Here is an 11411-nt window from a genome sequence, read left to right on the forward strand (position 1 = left end):
CCCACGCTGCTCGATTGTGCCATGGCTGTGGTGCTGTTTCCATGAGCGTCAGGACAGCCAGCTATTGTCTCTTATGAAGTGCGTTTGTCTTCATAGCTGCACCTTCAAACTGCCTGGCAGGCAGTCAATTGTCTCCAGAGCAGCTGCCTTTACTGGTTTTAGATTTTTGCCTCAGTGATTGCCAGCAAACACCTCTCTCTCTCTCTCTGTCTCTCTCTCTCTTTTTCTCTCTCCCCTCCTGTAGCTCCTCCCCCCACCCCTCCCGCCCCAGGACTGAAGGGCATCTACACACACACACACACACACACACACACACACACACACACACACTGCTGCAGGCAGCCCTGAGCCCTAGCCCTATGTAGACATTTTCTCAGCTGAGGAGTCACCTCATGCAAGGCCCGGTGGTCCTGGGTTAGACTGCATCCAGTGACTGGTTGATGTGCGGGGAAGGCCATGCTAGAATTACTCTTCTCTGTTACCCTTCTCGCCCCACTCCCTCCCCAACCAGGATTTCCCTACTCTGAGCCCTTTTATGAAGCTGCCCTGCCAGCATCATTTTTGGAAAAGTTCTTGGGCCAAAATCTCTGTTCCTGATCTTCAGATGTCAAAGCTCCGTCTTGCCTGTTTTGTTTTCTGTGGGGGAGGAAAGAGCGAGAGCGAGAGACTCCCAAAGAGAAGAGGGAAAGGGAAGGGTAGGGAGCAGGAGAAGAATCAACCTCTGGCTTGCAAAGCCCATCCTTGCCTCAGAGAGGGAATGCGCTCCCACCTTCAGGCAGGGGATCCAGGTCAGCTTTGTCTGCTTGTTTGCTTTCCTCTATTTTTAGAATTTTTTTTCTGCAACAGAGCTACTGAAGCAGAGGAGGAAGACCCAGGGCTGGCAGGCTGCTCTCCTCTCCCTCCTTCCTTCCTCGAGTGTGGCACAGTCCGGGGTGGCTGTGGGTAGAGGAAGTGAGACCAAACCTTGCAGAGGAGCTCAAAGCCAGGATTTCTGGCAGAGCAGATTCCCCTATTCTTTGCTTCCAGCCCCAAATCCCACGCTTACTCACTTCACAGCACCTACTTTTAACCTGCCAAATGCCACTAAACCTGCAAATTAAACCTCTGATTACAGATTTCCTTTTGATGTAAAAAAATGTGGGGATTTTTAAAATGTAATTATTCATACACTAAGATTTTAATTGTACTGCTTTTCTCCCCCTCACCGTTGTTTTTTTGTTGATTTTTTTCTCCCCAGGGCAGGGTGATTCCCCCATGCGGGCCTGCCCAGGCAGTGCCGGGCAGCCTGGCGGGCGGGCGCAGAGAAGACCCAGCAAGAGCTGTCTGCAAATCGGGGTGCTGAGAGAGGCTGCTAGGGTCTGGGCAGCAGCTGTCCCTGGGCCTCCACCTGCAGCCTCCCCACCTCAGCAACAAAATGACAACCAAATGCCAGGCCACAGCGTGATTTCCCAAGTCATGGCCTCTGCGCGCTGGATACCCATGGCGCTGGGACTCGTAAAGTTCTCTGGGTGGAAGGTCCGAAACCGCCTTGAAAGGGTGCAAGGGACCCCGCCTGGGCTGCCCACTGTCTTCTAGCCTGCTCCGGCCTTCCCTCCTGAGCTACAATGAGACTGACCTTTTTTTTTTGAAATTTACCATTTTGAACATCTTTAAAGCCATAATTCAGTGGCCTTAAGTACATTCACAATGTTGTGCAACCTCATCACTATCCATTTTCAGAATTTTCCATAATCTCAAACTAAAATCCTGGACCCATTAAACACTAACTCCCCATTCTCTCCTCCCTTGAACCCCCGCAAATCCTCCCCAGAGGCAACCACTACTGTCTTTTTGTCTCTCTGATCTATCATATGTAACTCATGAAAGTAGAATCATATGACATTTGTCCTTTGGTGTCTGCCTCTGTCACTGAGCACAATGTTGTCAAGGCTTGTCCAATGTTCTGATGTCTATCAAGATTTCCTTCCTTTTTAGGCTGGTTTATATTCCATTGTATGGATATACCACATCTTGTTTATCTATTCATCTGTCCACAGACACTGGGTAACCTCCTCTTTTTGGCTACTATGAATAATGCTGCTATGAACATGGGTGTGCAAATAGCTGTTCAAGTTTCTGCTTTTAATTGTTTGGGGTATGTACTTAGAAGTGAAATTGCTGGATCACATAGTACAGACTAATCTTTTAAACATGCAAACTAAACCATTTTGTTCCAAGCTTTTCTTGGGGCCCGAAGGGTCTGCATGATGGGGTTCCTGCCACACTCAGGTTGTTCATCTCACCACACTGTCCCCTTGCACACCCTACCACAACCACATTTACCTCCTCGGGGTTCTCAAACATCCAAGCACATCCCACCCCTTAGCTTCTGCTCTGGCTTGTGACTTCCCCCTGGAATGCTCTTGAGCTTTGCTATTCTTGGGGTGGCAGCTCCTCAGAGAGCCTTCCCTGACCACCCCACCTGTGGCTGGTCCTGCCCCTCCCGTCTCCACCACATCTTTACCCTTTGCTTATTTTCCTCCACAGCCTATCACAGTCTGGAATTACCTTGCTTATTTATTTCTCTACTAGGAGCCCAGAGCGCGAATTCGTGGGGTGCCGCCTACCCACCTGCAGCCCTGCCTTGACACCCGAACCTTTCCACGCAGAGCTCCATCCCGCTTGGCCTAGCCCCCAAACCCTCTGGCCTTCTCTGGCCGCTTCAAGCCCCGCCCTCAGTCCCTCGAGTCTTCTTGGGCTGGTCCCGCCTTCTCCGGGCGCCTCCCCACTTGCTTCCACCCAGTCTCAGGGAGAGCGTGGAAGCCTCCCGCCTGCTGCGCTGTGCTCCTTCCCCTGGCAGGTGGGCTGCAGGGCACTCAGAGTGCGAGCGGTGGGTGGCGAAAGACTGATGCGGGGAGGCGGGGGGCGGGGGGCGCTATGGGCTCTCACCCCTGCCCTTCCCTGCATGGGATGGTCCCACCTCCTCCAGGCACTCCCCCGCTTCCGCCCTGTCTCTGGAGCAATGCTCCGCTAATATGCTAATGACCTGGTCGTTACCCATTACAGCCTATAGACCATTAGCATATTAGCTCTTCATTAGTATAGATTGCCTGTCCCTGCCTTTCCCGAAATGAAAGCTCCAGAGACATAGGTACTTTATCTGTTATCTCTCTGAGCCTAAAACCAAACCTGACTTGTAGCCTGTGATCCTTAAAAAAGTGTTGAATGAGTAGAATCAAGTCCATGCCTTTCCATGTCTGTAGAGTGGGCTGCACATGGACTTTGGGCCTTAGACTAAGCATTCGTATTTTCCAGGAACATAACATTATTTGAAGACTTGAGGGGAAAATGTTATATTTATATTTACTAAGACAAAAAAGGTAGTTTAAGGAATATATTAATTTCCTGGGGCTGCCGTAACTATCACTAACTGTGTGGCCCAAACAACAGAAATTTATTGTCTTCCAGTTCTGGAGGCTGGAAGTCTGAGATCACAGTGGGCGGGGCTGGTTTCCTCTGAGGCCACTCTCCTTCACTTGCAGACGCAGTTTCCTCCCTGTGTCCTCACATGGCCTCCCACTGTACATTGGCTGTGTCCTAATCTCTTCTCATAACCACACCCATCATATTGGATTAGGGTCCACCCTAATTACCCATTTTTATTTTAATTGCCTTTTAAAAGACCTTATCTCTAAATACAGTTACATTCTCAGGTATTGGGGTTTTGAACTTTAACATAGATATAGTTGGAAGGAAAGCAACCTATTTGGTCCATAACAGCTGAGAAGTATTCTCTTAGCCAACTACCCTTTGGCAATGTACTTGAGTCACTGCCTCTAGGAAGCCTTTATTAACTGCCCCATACTGCACGAGTGACTTCCCTTCCCAACCACCAAGAAAATTACGTGGTGTTCCCACCAATTCATGTGTGCATGTGTGCATGTGTGCATTGTGTGTACACAGGTCTTCTGGCAACTACTGGGGAGCAGGGCTACCTTCTTCAGCAGGACACCTTCTCATGCCTGGCATAGTACCTAGCACATGGTAGGGGCTTTGTAAATACTAAATGTTCAGCTGGCCACTGACACCAAAACTGAGACTGAGAACAAAATGCTTTGCTCTGAGGAAGCCACCCCTGCGCTGAAGGACCAGTGCCTGTGCAGGATGCAGCCCAACATGCCCTCCCCTGACAGAGTTGTCAGAGCCCCGGGCGTGAGGACCGGGAAGATCACAGAGAACGTGGGCCAACCCTACTAGGCACAGATCAGGGCCCTGCAGGGAGGGGACAAGAGATGTCTGAGGGTGCCAGTGAGAGAGCAGCAGGAGCAGGAATGGGCCCTTCTGACATGCAGGCCATGCCTCTGCCCCAAGCACTGGCCTCAAGGCCCAGAGCCATCTGCTCCAGCCCTGGAGCTGATTGCAACCCAGACCCACACGTCAGCTTGCTTAGGGGCATGCTGGCTCGCTGAGAGAATCCCCTACATCATAGAAAGGTGATCAATTCTCAAAGAATTTGTAGTAGAAGGGAAGATTCCTGGTCCTAACTGGCCAGAGGCAGGCCCATCCTTTCCTGGGTGGAGCTGCCGGGCAGCTGGTGCTGGCGGGGCTCGTGGTCGCCATGGTGAGCATCGTCCCCGCAGCCTGTCCTCGGGGAAGCCCAGGAGGTTGGATGCACTCAGATGTTTCCCCTGAAAGTGGAGCCGTACAATAAACGTTGAACTTCAATACGCTTGCACGTTCCATTTCTCTTTTCATCAAGCTGAGACTAGATTCAGGCTCTATCCAATTTGCTTATTTACAATACTGGAGGCCCAGTGCATGAAATTCGTGCATAGGGGTGTGTGTCCCTCAGCCCAGCCTGTGCCCTCTCACAATCTGGGACCCCTCGGGTAGGGTCCCTAGGCCTGGCTGATGATCAGGGCCTATCGGGGCTTTCCTTCCCCCAGCTGCCGGCAGCTGGCCCCACCCTTGCTGCTGCCACTGCTTGCCATCTGTGTGGCACTGCCTCCCACTTCCCCCACCACCAGTCACCTCCCTCTGCGAGCTACAGGCATGGGGTGCGATCGCTGGCTGGCCCCGCACACTGCCACAGCATCTCTGGCCCGTGGCCTGGGCCTCCCTTTGTGAGGCGATCAACTGCAGGGCCCCCCAGATTGATCGCCGCCTAGAGGGAGGCCCCACCCACCCACCGTAGCGCTGCTGGCACGATAGCCTGGGCCTCCCTCTTTGGGGCGATCGCAAAGGCCCCCCCATCAATTGCCTCACTGGCCAGTGGCATGGGCCTCCCTCTTTGGGGCAATCGATTATGGAGCCCCCCATTGATTGCCCTGCAGAGGGTGGCCTGGGCCAATTGTATCGCACCCACCTTGGCTGGCCTGGCACCAGTGTGTGTCATAGCGTGGTCGTCCAGAAGGTCATCTGGATGGTCCTGCTGTTTGGTCATTTGGTCGATTTGCATATTATGCTTTTATTATTATAGATTTGCATTGCCTTACCATTTTATTTATTAACCACTTGCACTGTCCTATCCTCTACACTGCCACCAAAGTATTCTAGAACATTAATCTGTCACTTCAGTCCCTTTCCCCATCATTCAACCTCCCACCCCGCCAACCATTCCACCACCTCTAGGGATAAACCACAGACTCCCTAGAACAGTGGTCGGCAAACTCATTAGTCAACAGAGCCAAATATCAACAGTACAACAATTGAAATTTCTTCTGAGAGCCAAATTTTTTAAACTTAAACTTCTTCTAACGCCACTTCTTCAAAATAGACTCCCCGAGGCCGTGGTATTTTGTGGAAGAGCCACACTCATGGGGCCAAAGAGCCGCATGTGGCTCGCAAGCCACAGTTTGCCTACCATGGCCCTAGAAGAACAGCGAGGAAGTCCTTCCTGACATGGCCTGCTTTCCTCCTCACACACACTCTCTCATGAGGACACCTCTACCTGCAGGTACAGAAAATTCAACTAACAGGTATTTAGATAAAACTCTCCCCTTGTCCCGGAGGGAGCTCAGTGCTGCTCAGGTCGGAGGGTGACAGCATCGCTGAGTCGCAGGGCCTTGCTCACGCTCTACTCTGCCATCCTCCTGGGAACAAGATGGTTGCAGTGGCTCCAGGTGGTTCTGCTTCCCACGCCAATGTCAAGAGGCAAAACCAGTCCTGAGTAAGCTTTCCCTTGAGCTTCATGGACCAGGAGCAGGTAACAGCCCCTTTCGGAGACTGGCATGAGGAATGGAGAACCAGGATTGGTCTATACCAGCCTGCACTTCCCTGCAGCCCAGGGCTCATCCCAACCCTCATGTTTCCTTGGAAACATTCCCCACCCCTAACAGGGCTTCATGATTGCTCCTCATCTAGTCATCAGCATCATTCATTGAGCATTTGGAGGTGCTGGGCATAGGAGACATGGCAGTAAACAAACGGACACTGTGCTGCCTTCCTTCTGTTCCATTTCTATGATAGTACTGCACATACTTAGTATATTTTGTGGAGTATATGACACTAGGTGCCTCTCTGAGCCTCAGTTTCTTCATGTATAAAAGGGGGTAATAATGTCCACTTTATTGTTGCAAAACTTAAAGATAGTGAGCATACAGCACCCAGGATGTGCCCAGTTGATGCCCAAGAAATGGTAGCTCTTAAAATATTTGTTTTCCCCATTTGAGGGATGACTTTCTTGTGCTGTGAACTACTTTGACAGTCTGGAGTGTTTTCAAATGCATTAAATAAAGTACATGGGATAAGAAAGGAAACCAATTATATCAAAAGACTATTATCAAAATAGTTAAAATATTTATAATATAGAAGTATGTTCCTTATTGATAAATAACATAGTGTCAGATCTAATATTATTTCAAAGGCGTGATGGTGGAGACCTGCAGCTGCTACAGCCCCAGGGGCAGCTTCTGCCTCCGCACTGCTGACCACGTCCCAGGCTGCTGGGGGCAAGTTGTTTGTCACCAACATTCATATTTTATGCAAGTGCTTACTTTCAGATACAGGCTAGGAAAGTAATGATGCAGTTCTTCCTAGTAAGATCTCAGCCCCACCCCCACTCCCTTTCTTTCTGTGGACCCTTTGGGAGCTAAGGGACCTCAAATTAAAAACCTGCAGAGATGGCCTATTTTCCCCAGGCCCTAAAAAGAGCATCCAATAAGATCTCCATACCCAAAAGACCTAAGGAGTGAGTGTGTGTTCTCATTTCCGGATACATATTGGAAACTGTGTACACACACAGGGAGGTGCAGGCTGGGCCTTCTTTTCAGACCGCAGAGTCTGGCAGGGCTTTAGACAAGTTCTTCCCGTCAGTGGCAGTGGCTGTGTATATCCAGTCTCTCTCCTGTTCCAAGCTGAGAGGCTACTTGGAATCTGCAGGAAGCTCTACTCAGATGGCAGTGGCTGATCCCTAAGAGAATCCAGGATGCCTTTCCTTGGGCCAGGCCTAAGGGCTGCCTGAGGCTGTTGACAGGAGGCAGTGCCTAGCGAAGTGAGAGTCCAGAGTTCTCAAACTGCACCACCAGATTAGCTGTGTGACCTTGGCTAGGCGGACCTTCCTCTCTGAGTTTGTTTGCACATCTATAAAAAGCAAGGGTTGGGGAGATATTTGTCAGATTGGGCTCCAGACATGCATTCTTGATGTTTAAGAATTTTCGACTAATGGCGTGCTTCTCTTTCTGTGTGTGATTTCATCTGGAAAATTTTTAAAAGACATTTTCTGGACACCTTACAACTAAGTCTTATATATCTCAGCATCTGAATTTGCATTGATATTTATGATTGTAGGCAACAATACTATCTCAATTGTCACAAGCCAGTAAGGAGAGGAGGGCAGGCAGGTATGGTGAGCTGGTGCCAAATAAAGGCCACATGACATCACAGTATGCTGTGCTTGTGATGTTTCCCTGTGGTTAGAATACAAAAAGTGATGGGAGAGCAGTTATTCCACAGGTGGAAAACAAATACACTCAATGAGCAATGCCTTGGGGTGAAGTGCCTCAGTTCTATGCGCAGATTTGTGTGGGCACACGATGTATCACATATATTAACAAGATCACTTTGAATTGTATTGATTTTGTTTGTTGACTCGTTCTCACTTAATTTGAATTTTTATTTCTGTTTATTCTTGTATGGCAGTTTTCAGTATAAGGAGCTTATAGGTAGTTTTATGTTTGCATGTTTAAGTAGCATTACCACAAAACAGAAAAGCTACTTAAAATAACATTGGATATATTCCTAGAAGTAGGATCACTAGGTCAAATGGCAGTTCGATTTTTAATTTTTTGAGACAACTCCATACTGTCTTCCACAGTGGCTGCACCAGTCTGCATTCCCACCACCAGTGCACAAGGGTTCCCTTTTCTCCACATTCTTGCCAGCACTTATTTGTTGATGGTAGACAATCTGGCAGAGAGTTTTTCAAACGCTCTTTTTAAAAAGAGAGTTCCCAATATTACATTCAAGAAGCAATGAACTAATAAACATATTTGGAGCTTGTCCCCGCCTCTGACCTTCATGGACTCAAATTCCCGGAAAACAAAGTCAGCCCCTAGTGCTTTCAAGGTAAGGGAGGGGGAAGAACTTTGGGTGTGCTCTGCTGCCCTCTGCTGGCCATGTGGATCATTGGCTGGGCTCTGAGAGTTTGGAGGGATGCATTTATTTTCCCACAGGTGGTGGGGACAGAAGGAAGGTGGGGTGATTACAGCTCCAAATAACCTTTATTTAGCTGGGCCCGACTCTTCTCAACCCTTAAGATCTAAATTGAATAAATTTCACAAGCAAGTATTTTTCCTGCTTGTGGCTGAGGCCTGGGTAAGGCATGGTGGAAGAAGGAAGTGATGAAAGGGAGGCCCCAGAGGGGACAGTCCTGTGTCCCCCTAGCGGCCAATTGTGGGGAGGCTCCAGGGGTTTGAGACTCAGAGCACTGCCTCAGGCCTGGGTTCTGTACCTGTTACAGGGCCTTGTCCTGAGCTTCCACTCAGAGCTGAGGAACTTGGCCCTACGTGCATGCTGTTCTGTTCCAGGAGGTCCTGCCTCCTCCAGGGCACTGGTTTACGAGAGACCTCTGTGATGACCAGACCATGGGGAAACAGTGTTGAACCTGGGACCCAGGCACCCAGTGGACTCTTGGAGACCCAGTCCAGCCTTCTTCCCCCACCACTTCCCTCTCGCCCAGTTAGCTTTCCTCCTGGCAGCTCCTCCGCCAGCTCCGTCCCAGTCAACCATTCTCAGGGGCCACACTCACCAAAGGCTGGGTTTCCTGGCTAGATGCTGGGATGGGGGTATTCAACAGCAGACTTTAAGGAATATGTAAAGGATGGGAAAGCAGACCCCTAAACCAAACACTAGGACTCTGTGGGTCAATGATGAAGTGGAGCGGGGACGAGGGGCCAAAGGAGGGCTTACTGAGCTCTTGCATCCAAAAACCAGTTGCTTAGAGTCCTGGAGCAGCGCCAGGGTGTTGTCCCAGACATTCACCCTTCTCATCAACTCCAGTCACATCTTCCCCTACTTTTTTTTATCTTTCCCTTGGTGCCCAGCACTTGGTAGGAAGTCACCACACTGCTCCTCGGCATTTGCCCAGGCCCTGGCACCCGGGAGGCACCCAGGTTGTGGAATTGATGGCCTAAAAGGGAAGATCTGGGAAGATGCTCTTTTGGGCAAAGGCAGCAGGAAGGACAGCAAAAGGTCCTCTTCTCTTTCCAGGAGGCTAATGGCCCAGCCTTGTCTGTGTTGCTCGCCCTTTGTTTATTCGGGGACACAGAAGACACAGTCAAGTCTTCCTGGCTCATCCAGCTGCTTTCTGAGTCTTCCCAGTGGGGCGGACCGGGCTCAGCCTCCTTGTCAGCAGCTGGACTCCCACAGAACAGCTATAACTCCACTCTGTACTCTAACACCCACTCCGTGCAGCAGACACCTGTGCCCAGCCAGCCCCAGTGAGGAACCCAGCTCCAAGGCAGAGCCCCCGCCAGAGAAAAGCTCCCTGCAAAGGTACCAGCTCTGTGCCCCTACACAGAGCAGTGGCTCCACATCCTAATGTTGGGCCCTCTTCTCCCCACCTCTACCTCAGACATGGCCAGCTCCCTGCCTCACCTGCAGACTCTGATTGGAAGATTTGGAGGCCATCTGAACCAAAGCACCTCTCCTAGTCTAGTACATGATTAAGCTCAGAGACCCTACATCCAGCCTCATATATCTCCTCCATCACTTACTGGCTGGGTGGCCTTGGGCACATTGCTTAACATCTCTGACTTCCTTTCCTCATCTCTAAAATGGGGATTCTAGTCATATTTATCATACAGTCCTCATGGGGGTTGAAAGAGTCTATATCTGGAGAGTGCTTTAAAGGGCTCAGCACATTAGTGCTCAAGAAAGGGAACCATTCCACCATCATCGTTGCAATTAACAAGGCCTGTTACCTCTGGCAGAGCCACCACTGACTAACCCATGACCCCCACCCCAGCAGCCCTCGCAGAGCCTGTTGCCAGGCATGAGGGCTCCGTGATGGCCACTCCAGCCCTGCACCAGGCTGTGCTGTCACTCTAAGGCCACACACAACTCTGTCTTCTAGGAAGTGACAATCTCACTGGCAAGATAAGACTAATTCTTGAAGCAATTAGCAAAATATACAAGATAGCTTAAAAGTACTAAACTGATTGGTGCAGACTATAATTGTGCTAATAATCAGAACCATTCGTATGGCATTTTAGCATTTACCCAGCCCTTGGAAATGCATTACCTTATGTAATTCTCAGAACAAACCAGCAAGGTTACATATTGTACTGTAATTAGTAGGCGGGGAAACTGAGGCTCATGGAGGTGAAATGCTGGTAATAGCACCAGCAGTGAGTGAATGAGAGGACAACTTCAACCTGGTTCTGACTTCAGTTGTATGAGGCTTCTGCCTTCTTCTATTGAGTGGGACGTGTGTGCCTGGGGGTATGTTTGCATGGATGGGTACTTCTTCAGACTTCATCTCACTCCCGTCCTTCTTCCACACTTGGCCCCAAGTCCGCTGTGGCCAGAATATCCTATAGTTCACGTTTCATGTTTATTTGTGCTGTGTCCAATGGCTCTGTTCTGGTCCCCTTTCACAGGTGTGTTGGCCTCTCAGAGCTACTAGGTCTCTGAACTACAAAGAGGACAGGGGATTTGGTAACCCCTGTGGCCCTCACACTGACCTGAGGGCCTCAGAAAATGGAGCAAAGGAGCAGGTGGCTTGGGTGCAGGTCACAGAGCCCTGGAAGGCAGGGCTGCAGCAGCCCCCTGGTGGGGCTCCTGCAGAAGCACCTCCATGCTCCCAGGTCCACCCACAGAAAGGGCCATGGCCTGGGGAAGGATGCAGAGGGCAGACCGCAGCAGAAGGTGGCCAGCTCCCTATGACATGGTGTGATGAAAACTACACATTGGGTTTGAAGTCACATGCCTGG

This window comes from Plecotus auritus, assembly GCF_963455305.1.
Source record: "Plecotus auritus genome assembly, chromosome: 2".
In the NCBI taxonomy this organism is placed as follows: Eukaryota; Metazoa; Chordata; class Mammalia; order Chiroptera; family Vespertilionidae; genus Plecotus; species Plecotus auritus.